The 15,032-nt window shown below is 38.4% G+C and overlaps 1 long non-coding RNA gene across 1 annotated transcript; it reads left to right on the plus strand.

Moving 5' to 3' along the window:
* Positions 1–11,125: 11,125 nt before the first annotated feature.
* Positions 11,126–14,473, plus strand: LOC128617217 (uncharacterized). The gene is made up of 3 exons (XR_008387547.1): positions 11,126–11,341; positions 12,978–13,240; positions 13,665–14,473. It is a non-coding gene; the product is annotated as an uncharacterized LOC128617217 (long non-coding RNA).
* Positions 14,474–15,032: the final 559 nt, after the last annotated feature.

Below are 15,032 nucleotides of genomic sequence, written 5' to 3' on the forward strand. Positions count from 1 at the left end.
AGAAAGAGAAGAGAAAAACAGAAAGGAGTCCAAGAAGAGTGGAGTAGTGGGGGACTGGAGTGATGTAATACGGATGTGTGGAGAATGCAGCTGGAGAGCATGGGGAGTAACAGGAGCTCAGTCTGTTTACCGCAAACTGCATTTCTGTAGGGATGTACATAACAACACAAATTACTGTCAGAAATTAGACACAGATCTCTAAACAAAATTATATTCAACTATTCAGCTTCACTCACGCAATGTAGCTATAAAACTGAGGTCCATTGTTCGGTTGCAAGCAGTTTTAGAATTCTCTCTCTCTAAATACATAAAAACTAATTTCGTGTACCCTTAAAGACTCATCAAATAGTCTATTTGTGAATGATGTTTTATAGCATACTGCTGTTGGATGCTGATTGGTCAGAAGAATCATTTTCTCTAACAGCTCAGCTCTGGTAGTAGATTTCTGTGTGGAGATGGCATGGTATTTTTGGATGGCATGGCAGTGCTTTGTAACTTCAGAGATAAAGGCTTTGCAGTTTCTCTGTAACATGCCAAGCTGCATTTTTTGATTTACTAATGTCAAGATAGAGAAAAAAGAGAGGCTAGTGAAGGAATGGCTGTTTATAGCTGTTATAATGGAAGTAATAACAGGAACTAGCTTGTTTAGATAAAAAGTCTGATTTGTCATTCTTTAATAAATACATAAATAAAAAACTGTTCATATAGGCAAATTGCTGTGCTACTATATACGATGAATAAAACACTTCAGGACATTCTGTTACTGGAAAATAATCAGCAGTAACACTAACTCTTTCACATCTTTTCACGTGTGATTGCATCACACCACTCTGTTGTTGATTATTTTCCTATAACAGCATGCACCAACTCATTTTATTCTTTATTTACCCAAATCCCAAATATTTACCCAAATTTTAAGGGTGATGAAAACATGAATTGTTCAATGTAATACCCAAGTAAAGACTTTTGTTATAATAAGAGAGATCTTGGATCAGCATGCACAAATTATAATAACCATTACTTCTCATGATGTTAATTTTGCACTGCAGGGATTAAATGCCTTGTTGGGATGTTCACAGTTTGGACAAAAAGTAAGCTGTTACTATGAGAGTATGTTCAAAATCTTAATGTCGGATATTGTATATTGGATTCCATTTCCAAACATTTTAATTAAGTTACCATGTTATGAACGCTGTTCTTTGGACAGGCTTTGGACAGCTCTGTTAAGAGTTTCTCATGTTATGCAGATGGACTAATTGAAAGTTGTATTTATTTCGCATGGTTTGGCCCGACCCCAAATTTAGACTGAAATGAACTCCTTCTTTACTTGCTTTCTGGGCCTGTACTGATAGTGTGATCTACAGAACGTCTTTATATACACTGCGTAGTTTGGCAGTAGCCCAGACAGATCAGTTATCACTGAGAAAAGCATATGATTTTTTTCTCCACATATATCAACCCTTTTTAAAACAAGCTTCTTTGCCATTTCTATCTGTTGGATTTGTAGTTCTTCTATGACCCAGTGGAATGGTGCGGTACATTTGAAAGTGTGTTCAAGCCTTCATAAAAGTGACTAGACTGCACACACACATATGGCTCGCTTCAACTTAACATGATTTCCTAACAAGTGAAACCTGCTTCTGATCAATAACACACACACATATACCCTACTCTAGAAAGTAAATAATCCTTTTCTAATGACACTCCTCATGAAAATACACAACTGCTTTTAGAAATAGAAACAGCTAAATAAGTGCATTTGAACTGTAGGAAGCAGGTCAGTGGGGTGAGGCAGAGAGGGAGCTGCATGGGCTTGAGCAAACATGGGCCCACTAAAGTTTGTTTTTGCAGAATCGTTTGCAAGCTGTGTCCAGCCTGATTCAATCTCCAGCTGAACCCTGGGTGGCAGTGTATACAGACCCTTTCTGAGTGCACTCTTCAACTCCAGTGCTGACTGTTTCCTCATCATCTGGATCATTCAATTCGTACCATATCTATTTCCCAGTTTCATGACAGCCTTGGAGCTGAGTACGGATTTGAAGTGGTTAGTCAGAGCATGAGTCCTAGTCATGTGATATAGCTTCTCTCATTGTTAGTCATGAGAGGGAAAGGCAGAGAGGTGCACATTGAGCTGTTTCTTTCACGGGATTGAGAGTCAGGCTTTAGGAGTGTGTTGAAATTAATTTGCAGAACTGATCACACTTGCACACTGTAGGATGACAGATAAATATTTAAACAAGAAATGAGAGGAGGAAAGCTTAAGCCAAGTCTAGGGCAAAGTAAGTTTTCCAAATATTTAAGGAGTTCTACAGTGAAAGCATTCTTTTCACTTCAAATAAAATGGCATCCCATTTGGAAGGATTGTTTATTTTTGGAGTGAGGTAAGATTAATAAAAGACTACCACTTAACATATGCAATATATGAATTATTCACACACAATGAGTAACTTGTGCTTATTTATACAGACCATGTGAAAGTCTTGGTCTTGGTTCACGTCCACTAGGGGGTGCTCACTGGTCATTAAAATTTGATCATGAAAAAAACAAAACTTCTGTCATTACCATGCTAAACCGCATGGCAGGCTGTTAATTACGCTTTCATAATGATCATTAAGAGCTCGTTTGAGAAATGTGAACAATGGAGATTTCTTTTCAGAAGCTGGCACAAAATACCAGGCACACATGCCACTGAAGATAGTGTTGATTAAACAGAAAAAAAGCCCCAGACAATCTCTACATCTTTGTGAACCATTTCATTTTGCTTGGCCATGGCTGCTTTGTTGTCGCATACCTCTTCATGGTTGTGCTCAGCCATCAGATCAGTGTATGAGAGCAGGGACACTCTGGCTTGGGTAAGGTGAGAGTGAGAGGGCAGCCTTAGGGCCTCTACACAGGCTCCATCTCACTGTGGCCTTCTCTCACTGGGGGCTTCTGTGTTTTTGGCCCATCAGCTCCTCGATCATTATAACCCCAACAAAGCAGGCGCCCGGCTGTGGAACTTTCCGGAGCCATGTGTTATCTGAGCGCTGGGAGCTGGACAGCCATCCAAGCCTGCCAAATACAGCACACTGCCTGCCAGAACAGAATCATAGCCTCACCTGAGACTGGAAAAAAGTGAGACACAGAGAAAAGGAAATATCTCACATTTCTATAACTATTATCACAGATATTAACAGCTGCCCTCATCGATAGGCTACACCCTACAGCGACATGATATAGTACATTAAAATTTAACCCAGTAGTACATTCAAAATAAAATGAATATAAAATAGAAAATGATATAAAACACAGCATACTCTTTTGGTATGCTTCTCTAATCTATGATCAAGGTAATGATAAGCCCATCTGTCTCAGGAAACTCTGTCTGGTTATGAGTGGTGACAAAATTAAAAACCACTATGACGCAGATAATTAAATGGCAAGTGAGATACAGTAAATAAAGAACAATACTATTTCTCCACCTTTCACTTGGCATTTTCAATGCATCTCAAGTACCTTACCTGTGTTTTATGTGTTTAACACCTGATGTTTCTCCACAGGGGGTGCTATCACTCAAGTAGTGTTTGTGAAAATTGTGGAAAACAAGGAAACAGTTAATGATACTATACCAGCATGATTGAATAATATCGAATAATAATATTGAATAATATTTGCATGCTGAATAGTTGTTCAGTGGCCTTGAGACATCTGTACAATTTTATACTCATTAAAAATACAAGCATCTATGAACCTGCAAATTGAAAACAGTCCCATGTGCCTTTTCAATCCCAACCCCATTCCTCACTCCAGCTACCCCAAGTACTGATATCACTGTAGTATTATACATTAGTACAAAATGGCAAGAAGCTAAGTTGCGAAAATGCTAGTCTGTAGGTCTGAACGGCAAACTGACAGAGTCTGAAGAAGAGAATTTCCCCCCCGCCACATTGGGGACTCCTTCAAGGGTAAGTTCATTAATTAACTTTGCTTTTTACTAATATTGCTCTTTGCTACTGTACATTTACAGAACAAGTACTGTAGATTTACTATATGTAGTGTTTTTACATACGCAACTAGCTAGTGAACTGCTTGTAAAATAGATAACGGCTTTGTTTACTAAAGCCAGCAAAATACTGTATACCAGAGCCTAGAAACCTTTTTTTCCCAATTAATGTTAAGTTGAAAGTATAAGTTCCTATAAATTGCGTGTCAGATGTAGTAGGTGCAAAGCTGAAGCGTCTATTTATGACACAATGACCCAAATACCATAATCAGCTGGCTAATTAGCCATAATCCAGCCATTCATGCTTTAAGGCCTCAGGGAACTTTAACATCTATAGCTAGAATACTTTATATAATTATACATACAGGTCTCAATTCAATTAAATTTTTATTTGTATAGTGTTTTTAATGGAGATTGTCACAAAGCAACTTTACAGAAATATATAAATTCCGTATAAACATTTTAAATGCATAAATTTAGCCCTAAAGAGCAAGCCAGAAGCGACAGTGGCAAGCAAGGGAAAACTCCCTGAGATGATATGAGGCAGAAACTGGGCTCAAAAGGGAACCCATCCTCATCTGGGTGACACCGGATAGTGCGATTATAAATAATTCCCTTCTAATAACCATGTAGTCAAAAAGTTGTGTAACAAGGAAATTCCTTATTGTTTTAACATGAAGTCTATTTTGTTGAAGTTATCAACTTTTCACTGATGGAGACCTTAGTGCAAAACTTGTTTGTGGCAATTGCAGTCCTGAGCCATCATAGCAAAACTGTTCATATCAATTACAGTCCAAAGCCATCTTCAAGGTTTCTAAGTGGTACTATCCACAATAATCTCATGTATCTGTATGCTGTCCATATGGAGCCATGCTCAACAACAGAGATTTCCAATGGATGAGAACTAGAACCAGAAGTAGGGCATCAGGATGGATCAGGCAAATCTGAAGAGTAAAAGGGGTCAGGATCACTGGTATCTCAAGAGTAGCATGTGTATAGACAGAGAGAGAGATTGAGAGCGAGAGCGAAAGAGAGAGAGAGAGAGAGAGAGAAACTCTTATTATTATTATTAGGTATATTAGGTATCCTCCTTGTCACATAGTCACATAATGGTTAAGGACAGTTGTTGGGTTGTGTGGTTGTGTGCAGAGTGCAAGCAGGGACTCTGGCAAGACTATGCCATATTATGACAGCATAACTAAATGGAAGAGCCAGAAGGTAATAGATATGAGAGCACCCCCCACCCCTAAATTATTAACAAAAGGCTTGACTAAACAAATGTGTTTTCAGCCAAGACTTAAACACTGAGACTGAGTTATGAACACTAATTGGAAGATTTGTCATTTGTCTACATGAATTATATTTAATTGCTGCCTTTATTATGTTTATCTTTCATAGCAAAGTTATATAAAAGTAGAACTTCCAGATTTCATTAGGGATATACGTCAGTTATCTCATTTTGAAATATTTAGGTCAGCCACTCCCATAGTTAATTCAGACCTGTGTTGTAGTTATTCTCCATTCCTCCTGCTCTCACACTCATTTGTTCACACACAACATGCAGATATTAAAATAGTGAATCAATGTTTCAGAGACCAGGTATGTATACATTACCCCTGTCAATCCAGCTGTGTTCTCAGTTTTATTGTTGGGTGACCAGTATTAGGACACAGGGTTCAAAATTACTCACACTCCTATGAAAAATCCTCAGACACTCCTTCAGTAACTCATTCCTGAAGTTTGTTAACACTGTCACAGTTGTAGATTACACTACTGTAGGTTTTGTTTGGGAATGGGGAGGGAAACGGCTACATGACCTCTAATTTCTCATAATCTGGTTATCTAGCGGTTATAAGATAAATTGCTAATTATGGTAAATCTGTTGTTACACGAAGCTGTCATAACCCAAATAATGGACATACTGTAGAAATATATCAAAGCTACTATTATTCAATATTATACCACAGCATTGTTGAATTCTCAACTATGATTAGTCAGAAAGTGATGATTTGTTTTCTAAAACATCGACCCAGAAAGTAATGCAAGCTATAATTCATATGATAGGTTTACATTAATGCACTTGTTATAATACTGTACTGTTTCTACAACAACTCATTCATATGGACTTCATAATCTAGGGCAAATAAATGGATTAAAAACATTGTTATTTAATGAAGAAAAATGCATATTCATCAATATGGTGAAGTCTACTATACGGAGATATTTAGTTATTATGTGTGGTAGGAGTGCCCAGTGTTGGCACTTCGTAAGTAGGTTTTCTATCATTGGAAAGTGTTAAGCATAGAGGACATTCCAGTGTCTCACTAACATGACAAGATATATTTTGTCTTATTCATTTCAGGAGAGAGGAAAAGAGAGGCTGGTAAGGGAACAACTACGGTATATCTGCTATAACTTGTGGATGTTTCGTGCATGTTCCACAACATCAAATGTAACGAAACAAAAAAGATATATATAAAAGCATGATGCATTGTTCATTAATAAATTTGTTTTGCTGTTTTGAAAATAGTCAACTTTATTATTTTATTACTAGCTTAAGCATACCATAAAGTTAACCTTTACTGGTGCAAAAATCAATGATTATTTTATTTTATTTTTAGCTTTTATTATTGACAATATCAAAGTTAACATTCAGAAACACAGAAAAGTTGAACACTTTTCTCAAAACAATTCTTTCTTTAAACCAAATCTCCAAATCTAATCTCCTTTGATACCCCTTATGTCATCTTATGCCATTACCTACCGTACCACTGTCTCTGCTGTGCAACAGTTCACTGCTGAGCATCAGGCTAATTGGTTTTGCTTCAGTAGGGTTGCAATAATTCTACAATTTCCCTAACTAGTTGGTTTTGCAATTGATTTGACTTTCTCATTGGTGGAGAACACTGGTGGACCAAATATCTTCTTTATGGCTGTGTATATAAATGTGAGACATCAACGCAGATCACAAGCCTGCCTTAAATGACAAAAAGCAACATTGGGATATTTATCAAATGAAAATAATGAAAGAAAAACTGTTGTGATTTTCTTTCCTTCAAACAACACCCTTGATCATAAGGTGCATGTCAGAGTTTGGTGCTCCACATGCTGAGGGTGGAAAGTTGAGAGGGCTTCACTGAGGCCTTCTACTTTGAAAAGGCCCTGGATTCTATAGAACTGCTTGGTAATGGGACTGCAGTGTGATGTGCACTGAGAGAACATATTGTCTGCGCTGACTGGATCAAATCAAAGCAATAGCCTATACCCATTACAACCCCTGTAAAGCAAACCTAATTTATGAGCAGTGCCAGTTTCACTTAAAATAAAACCTCACCACATCTGGAAATCATTTTGACCCACACATTCCTGACTTTAAAAGTGACTTACTGCAGAAACCTGTGAATGTTGGTCCGTTCCATCATTTTGACTGATGCAGATCGATTAGGAATAGGACAACGGGGGCTATTTAACCAAGCAGTGGGAACGCATTGGCCATTATCTTGCCTTTCTAGTATTATAGAAGCATTTTTATTATAGCAACTGAAATTTTACTTTTAACAAAAGCTAAACCAGCTCAAATTGTGAGACACTATAAAGTTACAAAACACATGGCACAGAATGAGATCTGACTGCTCTGTGGTGGTGTATCAAATAACTAATTGAAAATAAGGTGCACATTCTTAAAGGAACAGTTTGGGAATAAAATTAAATTTGCATAGTTTTAGACTTACGACAAATGTGGCCGATCAGCCAAAATGTTTGATGTCTGAAATTCTTTAGATTTGCAATGGAGCTACATGGTTAATATAGCTAACAAGTAAGAATGCTTATATCTGCCAGCTTCATGCACATATCATGGAAACAATATCACCATGCACTCACTCACTCACTCTTACTTTCAAACACAACTGCCTGGCTATGTAATATCATTTGTACACAAACAGCATTATAAATGCATAGACCAAGTCTGTATTAAAGATAATGTGGTTTACAAACCAAATTGAAGCTATATTATAATATGATTATTGAACAATTTGACACAGATTCAGCTTTGTTATGACTTAGGCAAGCAATTTTCATGATGCTAAACTGGTAATTATAAGTTACCCTTATTTGGTAGCTAAGGTACACAAAGGACTTTTATTTTACGCATCTGTTTTCAAGTAGCTCTACTTGAAGTTTATTTTTTTTTTACTTTTCATTTTACTACATTTCAAAAGAAAGATTTCTCCTTTCTATTAATTATATTTCTCTGTAAGATATTTATTTTTGTGAGTTATAAGGTGCCTGATTTTAGCGTCATACCACTTTGAACAGTTGATTAACATTCCTAACAAATATAAACTGTAACAGATGTGACAGTGTAATCTATCTAAATGTTAGCTGCATTTTTATTTACTTGAGCAGTTATCTAAAATGTGACCGTTCTCAATTTGCCTGCAGACTAACGTTCATTGTTAGAGCTATTAGAATGCTAGCTAACATTTTAGAGATTAGGGATATAGCTGTTGTCAGTTAGCATTAGCCATTGTTCTCTATGAAAGGCATGTTCATGTACTGCCAGTAATCACATCCATGTGTAAACTGAGGCACAGAATTGTTTCTGGTTTGTAATTCTTTCCTGTAGTTTTACTTTCATGCTATGAATAAACATGAGTGTGTACTTTTGTACCTTAATTGTCCCTTAATTAAAGTAAAGATTTTGAAGCTGTATTTAGTTTTTACCAGAATATTTGTTTTGATGTGTATTTACACTTTTTCACTGAATAAGGAATTTTGTATACTTCTACAACCTTTGCCAGCGTGTCTTGGCTGAAGGAGGAAATTGTGTAAATTTCATTTTCTGTCTAACTATTGCTTTAAGAGTACATTCAAGATGGAGTCCATTGGAGCTTGAAGGAGAATCTGCTGTGAAAGACATGTAGGAAAAGTACATTGCAGGAGCTGATGTTCAACGTGACAGTCTTTCATGTTTTTCACTGGAATGTAGCATGTCAAAAAGAGTCTGAATTGCATAACAGCTAAAGCAAAGCTGATTCTTTCTTCTCCGAAGCCTGAATTCTCACTCTCGAGCTCCCCGAGTCTTCTTTCTAAGAGTGGGCAGAGATCCTAGCAGGGTCAGGGATCATGGATCAAAAAGCCTCAGAGCAGCGCTTATGAATAAAAACATCTATTATGGACAGTGAATCTGATATTGAAGACCAGAACTAGACCATTGTGTTGGTTTGTTACATGAGGACGTGTGTCTAGGTTGGGTAAAAGTATTTAAAAAGCCATACAGATGACAAAGAAATGAAGCAGAGCACCTTTTTCACTCATCATTGCTAATCTAATGATTATCAGTAGGATTCCTGCTTCTTTCCTGAGTTCTTATCAACAAAGTCCCTCCAACAGCCCCAGTCCTTGTCACCTTTAGAGCGGCAGAAAGATTTCTCCTCAGATCCCGACTTTCCATCCTTCACCACCCATCTCATCTTGAACTCTGTTTTCTGCATCACTCAACAGGTTTAGAGACAGAGATAGGTACTGGCTTTTTTGGAAGGCACGAGCAAAAGTGGAAGCTTGAAGCAAGCAGAAGAAGCCTATGAGAGAGAAGGATGTTGTTGACTTAACCAGGCTGTTTTGTTGTGGCCAGTTTCCTATATTACCTCTGGGTGCAGAGCCACAATTCCTGAGAGAGGAAGTGATCAGGCTGTGTTGAACCTGGGTCCTCAGCAGGGATCTAGGTTTGTCCACCTGGTGGGGTAAGGGGTGGTATGGGAAGAGTCCATATCCCCCATCTCTGAGCTGCTTCCTGTGCCTTTAAACATCTGCAGCCCAGCAGGGTTACATCACACAGTTTCATCTGCATCTGTCAAGCTCCAGCAAGGCCACCTTCCCCAAAGAGCCTGGATCCTTCTCCTGACCCCTTCATCCAAAGCCTGAGTCTCCTGAGTCCGTACTCCCCCCAACCCCAGAGATAAACTGCAGCGAGTCAGATTACCCAGAATCCCCGCTCCTCTGAAGCAACCCATTCATGGGCCCCTGGAAGCCGATAAGAGGATGAATCACAGCTCTGTTTGGAGGGCTTTGTGGGAGCCGCACTGCTCCATCTCTTAGGCCCTCTTTGTGTATTGATGCTTCAGCTGTGTGTGTTTCTGTGTGCACGTGTGTGTGTGTGAGGTTGTCTGTGGTCTAGAATCTGTGTGTCTCTTTACGGACGTAGGGATATTTGTTTGAGTCTCCACAATGATGAGGAGAAAGTCTCAGAGTCACAGCAGGCTTTTTATCTCCTGGAGCCATGCTGGAGAAAGAGCACAACTTTCTACCTCCAAAAAGGATGAAATTTAGAGTCAACTGTGTGATCTCCATGGACCATACAGTCAAAAGGATATCAGCGCATGTAAAAAGGCATGTTTTCTTTCACTACATTGATATAGAAGGTCATGGGTGTTCAGGGTGTCACAGGGTAGTAAGTTGTCAGCCTTAAAGTAAGCCTTGGCACCCCATTTCTGTTCCCATTTCCAATATTTATTCTGATCTCAGATAAATAAATAAATAAATAAATAAATAGATAGATAGATAGATAGATAAATAGATATGGCAGTTCAGTGGGTAGCGTTGCCACCTCACAGCTCCAGGGTCCCTGGTTCGATCCCGTTACTGTCTGTGTGGAGATTCTGATCATGTTGTTCATGTGTTTGCATGTTTGTTCCAGGTTTTTCCGTTTCCTGCTAAAACATATATCAGTAGGTGGATTGGCTACCCTAAATTGCCCCTAGGTGTGCATGTATGTGCGCATGGTTCCCTGAGATAGATTGGTATCCCACCCAGGGCGTATTCCACCTCACAACCAAGTGTTCCTGGGATAGACTCCAGATTTACCATGGTTCATCCTCACCAGGATGAACAAACAAATAAATACATAAATGATTACGTACATATATCTTAATCACAATTTATCCATGTTGTTGTTTTATGTATCTTCCCAAAACAAGAGTGAGTAAAATTTTACACAGAGAATATGTTAGTCCAGATTAGACTGTTTTCCCCCGCTTTCATGGGTTTCTAGTGAATTAAAGTAGACTGTCATGACTCATGATCAAGATTAGTGTTGCATCCAATGCAGTAAATTATTTCTGCAACTTATTATTCAATTTTTTTTTAAACAACTGTTTTGTTGTTGTTGTTGTTGTTGTTTTTTAGATTAATTCACTTTTCTGAGAGGTCTTTTACACAAGTATGCATAGGGGTGTTGTCTAGGAAAGCCTTGGTGAGTGTAAACAAACGTACCCATGACACAAGATGGACAATAAAAGGGTCCGAGTGGAGTGGACAAGGGTTCAGACAGGCATGTCCTCCTCTTCAGCAGAAACGCAGGTCAGCACCACCAGGACTAACCTAACATGGCTTTTATGGCTTTCTGTTCTGACTACAGGGTGATTGCAGGCTATGTAAACAAGCTACAAGTTAGCCATTCATGAACTTCCACTTGCTACAAATATTTTTTTAGAATTTAGAAAATAGAACACAACATGTAATATTTATATTATATAAGGATTGACAAATACCATATAATATGTTTAAGAGTAGGGAAAGATGACTTGAATGGTGTGCCAAGGAATCAGACTGACTACAATCTATGATATTTGTGCACAAGTCTTTGATTTATGTAAAAGGTTTACAGGAAACTAAATAGCTGGTGCTTCCAAACTCTTTATGAGTTATAATACAGTTCCCGGCACTCTATCCTTAGTTGGCTCATTGAAAAGCCACAATGTGTTGAGAGCAATACCAGAATTAAGTGCCAGAATATGTTGAAGTGTTTGACCCTTTTACTATTTTGTGTTACTGACAAAGTTTTATAGTTGTTCACTTTTGTTCCCTTTAAAATTCAAATAGTTCCTGTACGAAAGCAGTGAAGTTTGAAGTTGTGTTATCATGACCAGGTCAAAAATGCACGTCAAATCATTTGGACTAATGGCAGACTCCAGCAACTCTTACATCGTTTGTCATATTGGGGGAGGTTTAGCCCTGACAGTCTAATGACTGCTCTCAGTAAAGCCCTCACTTGGCCCCCTTGGCTCAGATTCCTCGCTTTGTCACACCTGACCTTGAGCTGTCCATCTGATGACCCTACCCTGCCTAGTCCTGCTCATGCACAGAGCTGTGTGTCTGGTTGGCAGACCGCTGGAATCGGTTGTCAAAATTCAAAATCAAACACAATGAGAAAGGAGAATCTGTGCCCAAAAGCTCTGGCAGAAAATTTCAAAGGCAAGGCAAGAGAATGAATCTCTTAAAACAGCTCCTCTTTGGTTTGGATATGAGCTGGGAGAGATGCCTGGTGCTTTCCCTGGCTAAAAGATGCCCTTTCATGTTAATCTAGAACATGCACCCAAACCCTGACCAGTATCATTATGAGAGAAGTCATGAGACTGATCTCAGATTATTATAAGACTACCAGCAGTCTGAGGCTTTCCAGTGCCTGTGCCACACAGCTGGCAAAACTCAAGCTGGAAAATACTTTCTCTAAGATGGCTCCCATGGGTTCATAAATAAAGCGCATACTGAGTATGTTAGTCATAATCCCTTCCATGAAAAATCACTCCTGACTTGTTTGGAGTGAAGTTGTGTGGGGTAATTGGCTATTGTAAACTGTGATAACGTGTACCATCTGTAGCGATCTGTTTCCTTCTCTGCTTTTGTAAATTCAGAGTTATTTTTGGTATGGATTGATCTGCAGAGAGACATCTGGGAAGTTGCAAAAAAGAATGACCACAATTGTTGACGTTTCAGTTTAGACATTTCCTTTCATATATTGCAATCCCTTAGAACTGTTGCTATAGTACAGTATGACTTCTGTTAGCGAAAGTCTAATTAGATATGATATTTTGTTACTTGTGTATAAATTATAGTTGGATACACTAATGTGAAATCCTATTAAACTACTGCAGTTCAAAGGCGAGGATGGATATGTATGTCTGGCCTGGATTACATTCGTGGTTTTCCTTTCCAGGTCCTGGAAGTTCAGTGTACACATTCTGTCTAGTGTACATTGTGTGGAGGCCAGCATTGAGAGTTGAAGAATCTTCCTTCCAGATGTGTTCCACCTGAAGAAGATCGTCTCTTTGACCTGTCCTCCCTCCAACTCCCCACTCTGTCTCTGTTGCCACAGGCATATAAACTCCTTTTCTCATAAATATTATTTCAGAATGGGATTTATTAACCTGCTGATGACGCACATATCACTCTGGAGATCCAGCAGCCACTGGAGAGACGGTACAGTGGAATGAAGTAGAAAAAATATCAGCAATTTAAAATGTCAAACATTGGGGCTAGGGAAGAACAGCGCTCTTTTGTGACAAGAAATAATTACTAAGCCTTTTGAAACTTTAATTAGGCATATAAACACAGAAAGAAGAGCCTGTCTCTGCATTATGAACTAAGTTATGAACTGAGTATTGCTTAAAAAGCAACTACCTAGGCAAACAAAAAAAATAATAAATAAAACGGAACAAAGTGATGCATGATGACAAAGGTTAGCCATCTGGATTTGCCATTATTATATCCTCCGACTTACAGTAATGCTCAGTGTCTGCATTAAAATGTTAACTGTTTACAGCTTTCCCTTTTAAACGCCATTCTCTGCTTTCTGCTTTTCTCTCTGAGACATGGCCTTTTGCTCTGTTGTGTGTCTAACTAGCAAAGCCAAAAATGGAGGCAGAGTGGAAGAGGTTTACAGGCTTGGAGTTGTGTGCTTGCTGTCAGTGCAGGATACAGGGGGAGTGGAGGATAAAATCCAGACCTCTTATAAAGACCCACACAGAGAATCCAGTCAGGAGAAGGTTCTGACCCAAAGCTTGCTTAATCTCCCGCTGAATTATCCAGAAGAAATATTTCACAGTACTCTCTCTCTCTCTCTCTCTCTCTCTCTCTCTCTCTCTCTCTCTCTCTGTGGGTGTGTGTAGATGGGAGGAAAGGGGCAAGGGGCCGTCACTTAGTTATGTAACAGGCTCAGGGGAGAGCTGCAGGCTGGATGATGGGCGGAGTGAACAGGGCAGTAAGAGTGGAAAAAAAAGAACTGAAACACATCAACATAGCACTAACAGTGACATCATGACACAGATCCTCTTTCCTGAAAGATTTCCTGAAAGACACACATACACATACACACACACGTACACACGTTTGTTTTACTATTCTTGTGAGGACCTTCTATTGACATAATTATAATTATTACTGTAACCAATTAATGCTATGCCTGCACCTAAGTCTAACCCTATCCTGTAACCTTTGGTTACATCAATAACCAAAAGGAAACATTTTGCATAATTTAGATTTTTGTTTAAATAAGCTGCAGTTTTTTTTTGTGGAAAAAAAAGCAGTTATATTGTCCCCACAAGGTCAAAACTCTCAGATATTTCCTATTCTTGTGGGCACATTTTGCACACACCAAAATATATTTTTCCTCATATGAATTCATAGGGGTGCCAATAATTGTGGCACACCTATATTTAACAAACATTTTCTTTTTTAAACCTGTGTTGTGTTTACAATTATTTGATATCCATGACAGCAGACTATTTTTGAACAAAATTTCAAAAGGTTAAACATTAAAGACAATTTTTCACAGCCTTCTTTGCACACACACACACACACACACACACACATTGTATGTATGTGTATATATATATATATATATATATATATATATATATATATATATATATATATATATATATATATATAATTTAATCAAATCAATTCAATCTGAGGTGTAAGACCTTAAACACAAGAAAGTTGTGCTTTCTACATCCACACAATGTAAGTGTGCACAAAGAACTAGAAGGTAAATCGATTTCTTACACGTATTCGTGTGTGCCTAATCCATGTAAGGCTGCCAACCTCTCTCCCTAGCAAATGATTGAAGGAGCAATTCAGGGATTGCTTTATTCATCCTGCTACTGCCAGGCTTCCTATCAGAATCTCTTTTTCTCTTCTCCCAGAAAGAAAGCAAAGGGCTTTCATGAGAGGCATGCAGCTGTTAGTCTGCATTAAACTGAACATCAAA

This window comes from Ictalurus furcatus, chromosome 13 (genome assembly GCF_023375685.1).
Source record: "Ictalurus furcatus strain D&B chromosome 13, Billie_1.0, whole genome shotgun sequence".
Classification (NCBI taxonomy): domain Eukaryota; kingdom Metazoa; phylum Chordata; class Actinopteri; order Siluriformes; family Ictaluridae; genus Ictalurus; species Ictalurus furcatus.